General features: G+C 38.2%; 1 long non-coding RNA gene across 2 annotated transcripts in view; it reads left to right on the plus strand.

The window, feature by feature from the left end:
- Nucleotides 1-4,209: 4,209 nt before the first annotated feature.
- Nucleotides 4,210-16,721, plus strand: part of LOC135708067 (uncharacterized) — a 72,275-nt gene continuing 59,763 nt past the window's right edge. The window contains exon 1 of one of the 2 annotated variants that reach the window (XR_010518279.1): nt 4,210-5,046. This is a non-coding gene — a long non-coding RNA (uncharacterized LOC135708067). The remainder of the gene's footprint in view (nt 5,047-16,721) is intronic. The other variant, XR_010518280.1, reaches the window with a different exon arrangement.

Genomic DNA, 16,721 nt, shown 5'->3' on the forward strand with positions numbered 1-16,721 from the left:
CAGTTAATCAGTAAAATCAGTTAAATCAGTAAATCAGTAAATCAGTTAATCAGTTAATCAGTAAATCAGCAAATCAGTAAAATCAGTAAATCAGTTAATCAGTAAATCAGTTAATCAGTAAATCAGTAAATCAGTAAATCAGTAAATCAGTAAATCAGTAAATCAGTAAATCAGTAAATCAGTAAATCAGTAAATCAGTAAATCAGTGCATCAGTAAATCATTAAATCAGTAAATCAGTAAATCAGTAAATCAGTAAATCAGTAAATCAGTGCATCAGTAAATCATTAAATCAGTAAATCAGTAAATCAGTAAATCAGTAAAATCAGTAAATCAGTTAATCAGTAAAATCAGTTAAATCAGTAAATCAGTAAATCAGTTAATCAGTTAATCAGTAAATCAGCAAATCAGCAAATCAGTAAAATCAGTAAATCGGTTAATCAGTAAATCAGTTAATCAGTAAATCAGTAAATCAGTAAATCAGTAAATCAGTAAATCAGTTAATCAGTTAATCAGTAAATCAGTAAAACAGTATATCAGTAAATCAGTAAATCAGTAAATCAGTAAATCAGTAAATCAGTAAATCAGTTAATCAGTTAATCAGTAAATCAGCAAATCAGTAAAATCAGTAAATCAGTTAATCAGTTAATCAGTAAATCAGTAAATCAGTAAATCAGTAAATCAGTAAATCAGTAAATCAGTAAATCAGTAAATCAGTTAATCAGTAAATCAGTGCATCAGTAAATCAGTTATTCAGTAGTAAATCAGTAAAACAGTATATCAGTAAATCAGTTAATCAGTAAATCAGTTAATCAGTAAATCAGTAAATCAGTTAATCAGTTAATCAGTAAATCAGCAAATCAGTAAAATCAGTAAATCAGTTAATCAGTAAATCAGTAAATCAGTAAATCAGTAAATCAGTAAATCAGTAAATCATAAAATCAGAAAGTCAGTAAATCAGTAAATCAGTAAATCAGTAAATCAGTAAATCAGTAAATCAGTAAATCAGTAAATCAGTAAATCAGTAAATCAGTAAATCAGTAAATCAGTAAATCAGTAAATCAGTAATTCAGTAAATCAGTAAATCAGTAAATCAGTAAATCAGTAAATCAGTAAATCAGTAAATCAGTAAATCAGTAAATCAGTAAATCAGTAAATCAGCAAATCAGTAAAATCAGTAAATCAGTTAATCAGTAAATCAGTAAATCATTAAATCATTAAATCAGTAAATTAGAAAATCAGTAAATCAGTAAATCAGCAAATCAGCAAATCAGTAAAATCAGTAAATCAGTAAATCAGATCAGTAAATCAGTAAATCAGTAAGTTGAGGCTAGCTTAAAGGGAATTCTGCATAAGATAAGAGAGTTCTGACGGGAATTTCATTTTTGTTTTGAAGAGATCTTCAAGCAAAATCTATGGAATGCTTCCAAGGTAATTCTGAGGCCTTTTCTGGTATATCCTGGTAAATGCTCATTAGCGAGTTATGAGAAGAATTCCTTGATAGTTCTGAGAAGAACTCAAATGAGAAGAGCTTAAATTTAATTCGAAGTTGGATTCCAAAGTGAGAAGAATATTCAAAATATTATTCAAGCATAATTACAAAGCAAATGTGAGAATAATTTCAAGTGAGCTCTGAGAGCATTCTAATTCAATTCTGACGAGAAATTCAACGGAAGATCGAAGCATGATTCCACCAGAGAAGAGGAGGAAATTTCATGAATTCCTAGGAATATTGTGAGGAGAGTTACAGGTAAATTTAGAGAATTTTAAAAGAATTATGAAGAGAATTGGATGGGAAGTTCTGAGGATAAATCCAACGTTAGTTTAAGGTGTATTCAACAGGAATTCTGAGGAGAATTATGGGGAATTTTTAGGAGAGCCTGAAAGGAATACCATCGAGTGTTCCAATCAGCATGGAAACTAAGTGAAATTCTACGAGAATTCTGAAGCATGCTTTGAGGAATTCCTGCGCAGAATTCAAAAATAATTTAAGGAATAGTTCCATTGAAGTTTTCTAGAAATACTAAGAAAATGCTGGGGAAACAGAAGTATGAACAGAATAATGAGGATGATTTACAGGTAATTATGAGTGAATTGCAGAGCGAATTTCAATAGCTTTATTTAGATAATTTCTAGATCGTTTTGAAGAAAATTATGTACGTATTACCATAGAGAGTCGGAGTCCCAAGTTGGATTTATTTGAGTATTTTAAAGAAATTCTTTAAAAAATGCCAAAGAAATCCTGTGAACAGTTCCAGTACAAATCTGATCTGATCTTCGGAATATGATTAATGGAAGATGGATCTTTTTTCCTTTATTTAACGTCGGTATCTGTTCCGCAATCTAGTGCCAATCACCGACGGACATCGATTGCCATCCAATCACCGACGGCAATCGAATGTGCAGGAAGGTAGCTTAAATCGTTTGTGATTATATTGAACATCCAGCATTTTTAGGGGTGATATTGGGGCAAATTGCCAAAACTTATCTTAGGCTGTATTCCATTTGGAAAATTTTGACTTAGATTTGATACTTCGAAAATAAATTAAGATGTTCGAAAATCCCTCTGTTGTAGATCGGCCGATTTTCGAGAAAGTGTCTGTCAAAATTGATTCCTTGTCTGTCAGAAATAAGTCTACTGGAACAGCAGGTTTTTTTGAAAATTTTCCATCTGTCAAATTTAAGTAAAAATTCACCAAATGGAACAGCCTTAGATAGATAGATAGATAGATAGATAGATAGATAGATAGATAGATAGATAGATAGATAGATAGATAGATAGATAGATAGATAGATAGATAGATAGATAGATAGATAGATAGATAGATAGATAGATAGATAGATAGATAGATAGATAGATAGATAGATAGATAGATAGATAGATAGATAGATAGATAGATAGATAGATAGATAGATAGATAGATAGATAGATAGATAGATAGATAGATAGATAGATAGATAGATAGATAGATAGATAGATAGATAGATAGATAGATAGATAGATAGATAGATAGATAGATAGATAGATAGATAGATAGATAGATAGATAGATAGATAGATAGATAGATAGATAGATAGATAGATAGATAGATAGATAGATAGATAGATAGATAGATAGATAGATAGATAGATAGATAGATAGATAGATAGATAGATAGATAGATAGATAGATAGATAGATAGATAGATAGATAGATAGATAGATAGATAGATAGATAGATAGATAGATAGATAGATAGATAGATAGATAGATAGATAGATAGATAGATAGATAGATAGATAGATAGATAGATAGATAGATAGATAGATAGATAGATAGATAGATAGATAGATAGATAGATAGATAGATAGATAGATAGATAGATAGATAGATAGATAGATAGATAGATAGATAGATAGATAGATAGATAGATAGATAGATAGATAGATAGATAGATAGATTGATAGATAATAGAAAGATAGATAGATAGATAGATAGATAGATAGATAGATAGATAGATAGATAGATAGATAGATAGATAGATAGATAGATAGATAGATAGATAGATAGATAGATAGATAGATAGATAGATAGATAGATAGATAGATAGATAGATAGATAGATAGATAGATAGATAGATAGATAGATAGTAATTTAAAGCTAAAGACAGTATTGACAATTCAACAACATGCAAAATTCAAGCACCAAAAAATTGAAGGATATTCAGAAACAGATTAGGGGAAACAGCCCCAGTTGCGGTAAGTTACCAGCGTTAGAAGCCTATTGTTGTGTATGGAGACCTCCATACACAACAATAGGTTTCAAATGCTGCTAACGTACCGCAACAATAGGGCTGTTTCCCCTATATGTGTTTCCAACTAAAATCCCCCTCCTGCACCACCGCCAATGTTATTGGCCTTTTTCCGTGAATATCTACATGTTGCTTCAATCGATACGCTCCGCTTTTACCGACTCTCACGCTCTCTGTTTATGTCCGAAAATCGCACGGAACCGGCATTTACCTACCTATCACACACAACAACCACAGCTGATTTTCCCGACTCACCTTTTTTTCCGAACTCGCGCTCGCAACCCGAAGGCCTCTACTGTCGGCTTCGTGTACACGACGGAGGATATCAAAACAACGATTTCCACTTTCAGTTTCCGCTTCCATCGCAATTCAGTATGGCGAGTGAAGTTGACCTGTTTGGACGTTGGGTTTACACGTCTGGCTGTTTGTTCGCTGCAATGACCGGATGAGTGACGGACCGTGCGTCTCCATTGTTTTGCTTGCTCCGGTGCGGACGAGAACGGAACGACATTCGCTTGTTGAACGCGACCGCGACTGGACGTGAAGATTCCTGGAACTGTGTGGTTTCCGCGTTTTGTTGTGACGGACGGATAACGTGCTCGCCGTGGGTGTGTTCGTGCGTGAAAATGCCTAAGGTTTTCTGTTTTGTTGTGGATCATTCCTGCTACCGTTAGTAACCCGTAGTACATATCCCGTCGTGGGTTGGCTTTAGGTGAGGGGGGAAAAGTGTGTGGTGGTGGTGTAAATTTTCCTGGAGATGTGAAGAAGATATCAAAGTGTTGAATTTTAATGGATTTCGCTTGTGATTTATGTCGTTGGATTTTCCTCTTCTGGTTGGTGGTGTGAAGGATGTGGAATATATGCAGCATAGAAGGAATCCCGGAGGGTTTTTACTGCGGTAGCGAAATTTGACGATCCAGGATCCAACGTCAGCCAACGTAGTCGGATGGAAGTAATAATCTGGGATAATGATTTCCGTACTTCTGAATAACTGGTGATATGAAAAAAAGTGGCGAGAGATTGCCAGAAGCTTCGTGGGAATTCCAAGTAAAAGTGATTACGGAAGTGTTTTTTTAGATTGGGAATGTAGGGCAAGAAGTAATACGGTACCGTTATTGAAAAATAAAAAAGAAGAATCTTTGAAATTGGTGGGAAAATTTGCCGGGAAAAAGTAAAAGTTAAAGTGATTATTCCGGGAACGAAAAGAAAAGCAACATTACGCGCCGAGAGCCAGCTGAGAAGGTACTCCACGTGGAAGGTCTGTCTTGTTTTAAAGATTTAGTCACTGTGTGGCGGTGCGGGGTTTTGTTTCTTGTTGTTGATCTTCGAAGAATTATACCGATTTTTTGTTTTTTTTTCTCCCTCTCATTCGGACGCGCGCTGATTGATTGCTGTGGGACGACGACGACGGTTGTTCAGAAAGTCCCTCGAGACAACGAAGTTGTAACGTACACATTTCGTGATACTGGCTCTTGTGGTCGATGCCGTTATTGTTGGGGTTCTGTGAAATTTCGATGAAGATCTTTATTGCTCTCAGATGGGTACGGTATTTCTTCCTGGAAAGTAAGACAATTTGGGAAATCCATTTCCCGTTGTTAATCCATCGGCATTTACTTGTTATTCAGTTCAAATGGGGTTTTATTGTATCGTCTTCAAATGCATTTTAATAGCTCACCCACAGGGTTTCGGCAGAGCATACCCTCATAAATAAATACCTTAAACGAAGTGTATCCCGGATGGGTAAACTATCCCACAAATGGTTTGGATGATACCCTAAACACGTCGTTATGCTCTCTTTTATGGTTATTTTAATTAGGGTATCCCAACAAACAATTTTAGTTGCTGAAAGTGCTGATACAAATCATTTCTTCTACACTCAACTTAGTTGAAAATTAAGACAACCTTAACAGATAGACCTACTACCTGCATGAATTCGAATTTTGACATAACAACATTCTCTTGATCAAGGCAACCTCTGAGTATCGAAGTCAACATTTGTTTTTCTTCGTCCGTGACTGTTCATTATCGCCTGTGTTGTTTTCAACATCAATATTCGTGTTCATCTTGTAGATCTTCCTAACTCAGAGCGATAGTGAGGATCAAATGCAATATGATTATTTTCATTTTACACCAGCTTAGCGCTGAAGAACGTGTCGTGTTGATTTTTACTCACAGACCGATGTAACATTATTGGCTCGTGCTAAATTGATGACAATATCGAGGTTTAAGGCTCTGATTCCTTGAAATTTCTTGATAGTTTTTGCAATTTTACTGAAGTTAGTGCTCTGAAGTTCTTTGATCTTGCACTAAGTACTCGGAACTTTCCTGCAGATAAAGAGACTGCATAAAAATCTCTAAACTTCTTTGAAGTTCTTTAGACTTCCCTGAAGATCTCGGATGTTCTTAGAAGTTTTGTTCCTAAATTAAAGGGACTGTCTTAAAGTTTTCTGATCTTCGCTGGAGTACCCGCTATTTAACTAAAGTTCTCGAAACTGTCATATAGTTACCGGAACTACCATCAAAACATACCCGCATTTTCCCGATGTTCATGGAACTTACTAAGTTATTCAGAACTTCTTTGAAAATGTTGTAATTCCATTGATCTTCTCTGTTGTTCTCGGAGCTGAAGTGCTGCTCTGGTGCTCTGAAACAAAAGGAAATGACCGAAAAATCTTTAAACTAGACTTCCCTCATCTTTCCGGAACTTCTTAAAAGTTATCGAAATTTTCCAGAAATTCTTTGAACTGACCTGAGTTTTTCGAAACTTGCCCTTATAGATTATTAATCTTCCATAAAATCTGGACATTCCAAAAATTCTCGGAATATGACTGAATCTATTTGGGCTTCCCTGAAGATCTTTAAGCGTAGTTTCTCTGGGCATCTTGGAACTTCATTGAAGCTTTTAAAATTTATCTGGACATTGTTTTTGACTTCCTGGAAGTCCTTCGAATATCCCTGAAATTCCCAGAACTTTCTTAAGTTGCTGCAGTTTTCCTGAAGCTAATGGAATTGCCTTGAAGTTATTGAAGCTTCCTAGAGGAGCTGGAAACTTTTCCAGAAGTTCTGGGAACTTTCCTCATGTTCCCACAGTCTCTTCAAGAAACTTCCCAGGCATTCTCTAAACTTACTTTCATTTTTTGAAAGTTCTTTAAATTTTCGTGAATAGAACTGCCCTGAAGTTCTCTTATCTTTTCTGCAGTTTTTGGAACTTCCCTGAAGCTCCTACACATTTTTCGGAAATTCTCGGAACTGTACTGAAGTTCCCAGAATTACCCAGAAACTTCTGTAAAGTTTCTGAAATTTCCCCAAACTAAATCGAAGTTCTAAACATTTTCCTGAAAGCTATGGACCTGCACTGAAACTATTGGAACTTACCCTTTAAGGTAATTTAACTTCCTGGAAGCTCTCCAGACGATCTCGAAATTCTTTAAACTTCTCTGAAGTTTTCGGATCTTCTTTGACGTTCTTGGATCTTTTATAAAATACTCAAAACTTCTTAATTGTTTCCAATAATTGTTTCCAATAATTGTTTTACAGTCCTGGAAAATTCCCTAATGTTTATGATGGTCATGGAACTACTCTGAAGTTCTCCGAACTGTCCCGATATTCGCGTAACTTTCTTTAAGATATCTAAACTTTTTTGAGGTTTTCTGAATCTTTGTTCTTAGAACATCTATAAAGTTCCAATTGGGTATCTGATGTTCATGGAACTGCTCTAAAGTTCTCAGAAATGTTACAAAGTTCTCTGGTCATTCTTCAAGATATTTAAACATACCTGGAACTAACTGAACTCCCATGAAGTTGTGGAAACTTCTGTCACATTTCGAAAATCTGTCAGTATTTTCTGCACCATGAATTGAATCAAACTAACAATATTCAGTCCGTCTAATTTGATTCGCAGCGAAAACGCCTGCGGCTTGTGTTTTTGTCAAGACAGCCGCAACGGGTTACCTCCAACGAGTGTTGGTCATATGCCAAGTGTAGAGTTGGTTCGATCGGGAGTTCAGCTTCTCTGCTGCCGTTCACTACGCTGATCGGGATTCAAGTGCCCGAGTCGTTTGTCTCGTCGTTTGTTCGCGCGTTTTCACAACTAGCAAGCCGATCTTACTCACACAGTAACACAGACCATTGGTGAATCGGCCTTTTTGGGGTAGGTGGATTCTACAAATAAACACTGGTCCTAATTGTCACTATTAAATAGTTTGAACTCTACACCTTTCTTCTTCTCCGAGAAAAATATACGGCAGATATTTGTAAAACCGATTTTATTTCCTTTACAAAAGAATAGGTTATGCTCATCTCTCTTTCCAACACGTTTCAAATCTCGTCAATTATACTTTTCGATTTGGTTTTCTTCGTTTGAACGTGCAGCGCTACGGATTGCTCCGGACTCGCATTAGACAACAGCGCTATGGATTTCTCCAGACTCGCTTGCATCATTGGCGCTTCGGATTTCTCCGGCCTCGCCCTACGTATTGCGCTATGGATTTTCCAGACTCGCTTGTAGTTCCGACGCTTCAGCTTTTATCTTAGCGCTTCGGATTTCTCCGGACTCGCTTACAACAGCGCTACGGATTTCTCCGGACTCGCTTTTAGTTCCGACGCTTCGGATTTCTCCGGTCTCGCCATGATCTTAGCGCTACGGATTTCTCCGGGCTCGCTTCTATTCACTTGCAGCCTAACCTCACATTACTCTAAATCGACGGAACAGAACGCAGTTTAAAGCACAACGAAAATCACTATTCTGATTAATCCATCACCTTTCCTTCGATTATTTCCTTGCACGTTTCACTTCACAAATCGAATAAAAATAAATTGTTTCGTTTTCCAGTTCAATTTTACTCACCATTTATCCTACCGGCTGCGCCAAATTTGTAGAGTTGGTTCGATCGGGAGTTCAGCTTCTCTGCTGCCATTCAATACGCTGATCGGTATTCAAGTGCCCGAGTCGTTTGCCTCGTCGTTTGTCTCGTCGTTTGTTCGCGCGTTTTCACAACTAGCAAGCCGATCTTACTCACACAGTAACACAGACCATTGTTGAATCGGCCTTTTCGGGGTAGGTGGATTCTACAAATAAACACTGGTCCTAATTGTCACTATTAAATAGTTTGAACTCTACACCAAGAAGATCTGGTTCGGAATGCGATTGGAGAAATCGTTGAGTCTGCCGTTGGTGTAAACATGGAATTCAAAAACAAACCGGTAGTCATAACCGAAATGGGAACGGCCGGAAACATATCCTGCATCGTACGATGGTCAAATTTACATTTAGAACGAAGGATAGGTCAGGATATTCTGTGAGAGTCGAGCTACATTTACAAGTTTATTATGTAGAATGACAGATAGATTCACATCAGCCTAACGTACCGTATGTGTGATAATATTTGCACCGTCAAAATTGAAAAAATTCGCAAAAATTTCGGTTTCGAGTTTTTTTTATTTATTCGAAGGGGGGATGTTTCTCAGAGTCTTAAACTATGTTAATCATCCCGTGTTCCTGTTCCTTATTGAAAGTACTGGATTCACCCGAATCTTCCTTCCTTTCTTTTCTCGGTCAAACCCTTTTTGACGGTCCACCGGGACACTCCCACGGCGATTGAAATTTGCGCGTGGGACAAATCACGAGTACGCTGCCACTTCGTCATGGTGCAACTGTCAAACTAAGTAAATCATTTTCTTTTATACACAGCCTACTACGGTATGAGCTATAGGTTACGTGCATGCAAAGAAAACCAAGGCATTGTAGGCACAGGTGAAACGGGAACCTTATTGGTACGATGGTGCAAACATTATCACGCATACGGTACTTCGGCTCAATGACCCAGCACTGACTAATCAATAAAGACAAAACGATTATCATGGACGACTGCACCGATGAATTTGAGTTCACTCACTCGAGAAAAAGTGACACAAGCTGCGAGCAATGTTTACTAATCATGAACACTAAATGTTCATGAATAATGAATAATGATGTATCTACCAAAGTCCATAGGGGTTTTCGGTCAGGTTCGAATGTCGGTTTTGCTGAGGATCTTCCGGTATAAAATTCTCCTCGTTTTCCCCTGAGTATTTCCGCAGATATCATTGCTTGTCTTTCAGGTCTATTCCGCGAATCGTGTGACACTCTGTCACTCGTCAGATGACAAAAGTCGTGTGACTCTCTGTTATTAGTGAGCTTACTCTCCATTTGAATTGCATGGAGATTCACCTCACTAATTCAACTTGTTCATCGCAAGAGACCCCGGTGCGATGGGTGGCCTTCCGATCGGTCATCTGTAAAGCCTTGCTGATTTTAAAACAATTGGCTTGCTGCAGAGTGAGTTTTGGTGCGCTTAGCGGTTCCGGCTTGATGATCCTCACAAGATCCTATGGGCGTGCAGATTTGCCAACTACACTGTGCCACACAGATATCCAGATTCCAATCCGGCTCATCCAGAGATTACGAGTTATCTTCTTGCATTGATGGCTCTGATTCCGCACTATGAACTCGACGCGTCGATTACATGACCGTCGTTCATCTTTCCGTCCGTTCGAGCATAGAGGTAACTCTAAGACCAGAAGGTCCCGAAGAAACGTGTTCAATTTTTTGGCTCAGCTCTGGTACTATCTTCGGTCCCAAGCTAATCGATGCAACCCTCGAAACATAGGAAAATCCACGAACTCCTCATTTTACCTGTCAAACTTTCACAACGAATCAAAACAAACATAGTGTAGTACTAGAATTTCGACTAGAATGGGGTACGTTAATCGATTTGCTTGGGACCAATAGGCTAGTCAAGTAGTGAGTCAATTTAAAATCGTTAGTTTCCACCGGTTGGTTCGAGTGCGTTGTTTGCTTTGGTTGTAGAGGATTTCGAAGGATGACGGTGGCATTTTCTTTCTCCATCAATCAGGTTACCATTTCGTTTCAGCACACCTGAAAGAAATCAGTAGTTCAAATAGACATCGAATCAAAATCTTGTGGATCGGTCGAGTTTGCTTGAACACCGTATGGGTTTGATAACTTCCGGTTTCTCTTTCACCTCCCGCTCCGAAAATGAAAATTTATACACAATCACAAACGTCATTATAGCTTCCGGGTTGCCAAACTCGTGGAATATTCACACCTTGATTGGCACGCTTCGGCCTACTTCGGAACGTTCGGCATAGCGCATGGAACAGCTAAAACGCTCGGCACAGATTAAGGTGTGCAGAGTTGAATACGAATACAGTTCTGATGTGCTCGCAATGGTCTTGGTGGCGCCATCGAAGCGTTAATCAAGGCACCTTATTTCTAACTTGTCAGTGATGCCAGTTCTTTTTCAGATCATTTTAGTAGATGTCAGCTTTTGAAAATGATAAGAGGGTCACGGCATCCCACTGGAGACACATACCACTTACTAATCGGACGAATACAGAGTTGATGAATATTGCATCCAAACAGCTGCTCATTGGTAATTCCACTTGATGTGTAATTATTTCAAGGCTATTTTGATGACGTTTTACCATAGAGGTAACTCTAAGACTAGAAGGTTCCGAAATAACGTGCTCAACTTTTTGGCTCAGCTCTGGTACTCTCTTCGGTCCCAAGCTAATCGATTCACCCCTCGAAACATAGGAAAAACCAATAACCCCTCATTTTATCTGTCACACTTTCATAGCGAATCAAAACAAACATTGCGTAGTACTAGAATTTCGACTAGAATGGGATACGTTATTCGATTGCTTGGGACCAATAGGCTAGTCATGTAGTGAGCCAATTTAAAATCGTTAGTTTCGTATTGATTGTTGGTTTTACTAGTTGATAATTATTATAACACCCTTGTTACATGTTGTAACACTGTAATCTGAACAAGACATTACCAGCTACAACACATCATTATGAGTAGCATTGATTGCTACATAGTATATTTGTTTACTGTGTACACATTAAAGTGATGAGCGGTGGTAGAAAGGGTACGCATTAGTGATTCAGTACCACGTTTAAAAACTTTTTTCCAACACAATCAAAATTGCACTAAGTAAACAAAATAAATCCCTAAAACAATACTGCGTTTCTATGAATATCTCTTACGGATCCGTATTTCTGCAAAAATTCAATCAATTCTATAGATTAACGTAAAATTTGGTAGAACCGACATCACAAACTTGCATCTGTTTTGTTTTTGTTCATCACAGCTGACGTGTTGACAGAACGAGGGAAAAGCAACTTGAGCTTGAGCTTGAGCTTGATTGACCGCCCACGGTTGCTACTCTGTTATTGCCAGATCAGCTGTAATTACACAGAGAACCAATAGACGATGCTTGGGACTAGCAATCATCCTCAATGTGTAAAAACTGGTGATCTTAAATTAGGCAATACCAGCGCCGGCCGCGCCCGAACACAGGTCAAGAAAGGAATGGGAAGGATTGTGTTGACATGACACTCGCTTTGATGGAAGCCGAGAACACCTCTGCACTTCCACGAGGAATCACTGGGATGTTGGATAAGAGGGTTGGGTTTGCAGCAGGGTTCGTTTTGGTAAACGATAAGCTGAATTGATGTCCTAACGATCATATAACGCGAAGGAGCTTGGGACTAAACCCACGGTCTTCTGCTCAGTAAGCAAAAACGTTTGCCACTAGGCAGACGAGCACCTTTTTAATCACCGAGTTGCTGTTATTACCATGTAGTCATATTAACAAATAAAACGATTGACGAATCTTGATTGTGGATGGGCCTGAGAATAGACTCATGATGTTCTGCTCAGTAAGCAAAAACGGTTGCTCTAAGGCCACCGAGCCCCTCATATCACATAATACCGTTGCTCAAATTTGTGTGTCCATTCAAACCCGGAACCAACGACAACAACGAGTTTCGCAAAATACACGATACACAAGCGATTTTACCATAAATCTCTTTGATATGTAAGGACCTGGGACCGCGTTTTTCTGCTCAGTAAGCAGGCCACTGTAACCGACGATCTTTCAAATCCGAAAACTAAAAACTACGAAAAAGTACTTAGGCCCTTTTCAAAATTTACGCGAGAAATACGCACAATCGTCACCTACCTCGCAAAACTGGTTCCAAACGACAACAAAGGCATAAGCAACGATGGATTGTTGAACTTTGCTGGCTCCGGTGGTGTAGTGCAGTAAATGATGTGATGTATGAAATAATGATGTAATTGTAATTTTGTAATTTATCAGCACACACCCTGGTCGACCACTGTAAACCAATCTGCCGTTCAGCGTTTTCGGTTTTTGTTTCTGGATCTTTAGTTGCCTCTGTGATATACTTACTTGCGGCATACTATTTTGGGAGTGTACATGAGCGTGTACCATGTACGGTAGCTCATCTCTCATCGTGATGGTGGGACATAGTAGACAAATTAGAGAGAAAACAAGGAGGTATTAGTATTAGTTATATGTAAACAAACAAAACAAAAGTTAGATAATGCGGCACTGTAACTACTACTATTTTAGAGGTATGATTCGTCATGTTAAACTCAATGTTTCAATTGAGGCAAACTATCTATCTTACAATTACAAAAGCAAACCTAAACTTACAATTATATGCAAATGCAAAATGAAACTTGACAAATCATCGTCAATTCCCTTATTCCAGGGCAGGGCCTGACGATTTGAATCTAATTTTGATCAGTAAACGGGCACCATATGGTACATTTTCTCACCATGAACCTATCATTTCCAGCCTATCTGAACTATTTAATAAATGGAAGCCATAACATGGGTTACGCTCCCCCTAAGCGGGCCCTCCGCACCCTGTCTCTGTCTTATCTCAAATACAAAATGCCAATGGTATGAATGTATCTATATATAACTTGGAAATGACGTACAATCAAATAAACCCGTAACCCACTCACTTGGTCAGGCTTCAGAATCGTCCAGTGGGCAGTGCACTCTACACTCCAAGTTCCCTTTTTTCAAATTTACCGCAAATTTGATATTTTACCCATTGAGTGTTGATTAGTCACAATGAAACATTGTGACAGAAGTTGAGGTTACTAGTGTATTAAATAATCTAGGTCCTATTTAGGATTATATCTGAAAAATCCAAATCTGGCCAACGCCCACCCTAAACCTAAACCTGCTCTAATCCACCTGAAATGACTAACGAATGGAAGACTTTGACTACCCAGCCATGCAATAGTCTCATTCCGTGCCTTATGGCAACTTGATGATTCTATTGCGCTCATCTTCTGGCACCACCCAGGGGAGACTTGGTCCTGTACCCAATGCTTAACTTATCTCCATTTCACTCAGCTACTCGCAATTTCTTGTGATATAGTGGGCGGAATATTATTATATGAGACAATTCAATGCAGACGTCTTTCCAAAATTGGCAGATCGACAGGTAATCGGTGAGTTACCACGATAGTTGCTATTCAACAACTCGACCGTCCCATCGTCAACGCCTGCTATGAGAATTTCCCATAGCAGACGCCAACGAAATGACGTCATCGAGCTATCGATCAACTACCCTGGTTATCGCCTGGTACCTTATAGCACGATGCTAGGAGGCGAACCGGAAGAATCGATGAGCTACCTCCCCCAGTTGACAGAACGAGGGAAAAGCAACTGGTGAAAAAATTGTATGAACGAGGGATGCTCCGGTTGCACATCAATGCTTGGGAATGTGGATGACAGAGGGTGCTAGCGAAGAAGAATACTAAGATGAAACAGTTGGAAGAAAAACTTTCGAATTTAGTGTCCTCTTTCACGGTCCCTTTCATCCAATGAATATGTAAGGTAATTTTGTGGTTTTGCTGCCCCTGCCTAGTACCTTTCGCGAGGAAGAAAGTTCCTAACGACATTCTTCTTTAGAAACTAAGGTTGTCTTTTAAAAAACGATTCTTTTATTCAAAAATTGCGGCGAACTAATCAAATGGCGCCTTCCGAAAGCATGTGCAATACAAGCTACTATCTATAAAGATGAGCTTTTTAAAGCAAAATATAGCAAAAGTTTTATCCAGGACACCTAACCATAAATAACGCGTAACTTCGACATAGAACTTTATGAAACGCTCGAAATATTTCACTACTGAATGAATTCCAAATGATAAAATAAATATTTTAATTTTTTTTTTAAAGTCCCATTAACTTCACAACAATTGTAGGAACTTTAGAGAAGTTCTAATAAATGAAAGGAAATGGTGAGAATTTCAGTAAACCCCCTTAAACAAACTACGGCAACATAAGGGAAGTTGACACGCTGAAAATATGGGGAACTTACTGGAAGTTTTAAGACCTTCAAAGCGGTTCCTTTAGCATCCGAAAAATTTCAGGAACTTTTAAGAAGTTCCTAGAATTTCAGAGAACTTCACAGGTGTCAAGCGAATTTGAGAAATATAGAAAACTTGAGGGTTATTGCGCAAGAAGTTCTAAGCACCCCAGAAAAGCTAGATCTAGGGATGTTTGGGTAATTTCAGATCTTAAGGGCAGTTCCCGTTAATTTAGTCCAGACTTTTGGAGCAGTTTAAAGATCTTTAATCGAAAATTAAGAAAAAATCAGGATGGTTCCATGATGCGATAAGATGTTCCGAGAAGTACAGGGAAGTACCACTAGCGTGCACAGGAATCCTGTTAAGAAGGGGCAATTTTTTTCTATGGTGCATTTAATCTGGGGATGGGAGTACTGCAAAGTACGTGGTAGATGGCGCTGTCCTCCTCCCACTTTTTCCCTAAGAGAAGAGGTGACAATACGGGGGCGAAAATGAACCACTTTTCTGTCAAACGTGAACCAGCTCCTGATTGGCCGTTTTCATGTGCGTAAGATAGAGATATAGATAGATAAAGATAGAGATAGAGATAGAAATAAAAGAGGAAGAAGCCTCTTAGCTTTTTCCCTACTGTTCAATTTAGCTAATTTTATTTAATTTTTGCTCCGGTGGTGGTTCATCTTCTTTACATTACATTGTGCAACGACGTAATCATGTCATTTTGAATACGGTTACTTGTATACTGGCAATTTTTGGCACCTTCCGCCAAGTGTTTTTCCAGCACAGGATCGTAGTTAGCCACCAACTGGGTGGCACACTTTCCGCTCCTTCCACAAAGTGGTCGGCTACCTTTGCAAAGTATGCGCACAATATCGATGAAATGTTCCATTATATAGCGATTTTGTAGCCGCTTTGCCTTACTAGCAGTAATCATAGCTGTTTTTTTGTGGTCCAGTTCTTCGTCGATAGCCTTCCTGGTTTTGAAATTCTTCCACGCTTCCATACTTCCAACACTGCGATTTCTGAAATTTTGTGCAGTACGTTTTTGTATATTTTGAAGACATCGTTACAATTTTTGACTATTTCAAGTAAGTATTTTTGTAAGCCCTTATAGGTTGTTGAAGTCACTTTACTGTTACCGTTGCAAGAACGTTGAACTTGGTCATTTTCAGCGAAAATCGTAGTTTTAATTTTTTTCAAATTTTGACCTAAATGCCAAGGCTAATAGGATCATTAAAAGGTTTAAAAAATATATAACGATTGGACCAAAGGCGCACAAAACTATTTTGATAAACGAGTACAGGATTGTTAACGGAATGACGACTTGTGCAAAGGAATGAGCATGTCAACCACGGTAATAAATGACTTGAAATTTTCAGAGAAGATTCTTAGTCAAATTCTTAGTAAGACAACAATCGACCAAGGTTCAATGGCAAACTTATGCCTAATTTTCAATTAGGGAATCCAAAAGCTGTCTATAAACTTTGTCCAGTTGCGAAAAAGTCCATCCTCCGAATTCCTTAGGTTCTTCTAGATTTCTTAGAACTCTATGAGCTCTTTTGAAACTCTTCTCAGAAGTCCTCTGGAATTATTTTTAGAATTATTTTTGACTTTTACTCAGAACACCTTGGAACTGAAATTCCCTTAGAGTTTCAGAAGAATTTCCTCAGTATTATCTAGAAATTATTCCCGGAATGAGCTATAAATTATTGGTACTCCCTTGAAATTTTCC

Source organism: Ochlerotatus camptorhynchus, unplaced genomic scaffold (assembly GCF_037179485.1).
Source record: "Ochlerotatus camptorhynchus isolate MF236.1 unplaced genomic scaffold, CSIRO-AGI_Acam_v1.1 ptg000325l, whole genome shotgun sequence".
In the NCBI taxonomy this organism is placed as follows: domain Eukaryota; kingdom Metazoa; phylum Arthropoda; class Insecta; order Diptera; family Culicidae; genus Ochlerotatus; species Ochlerotatus camptorhynchus.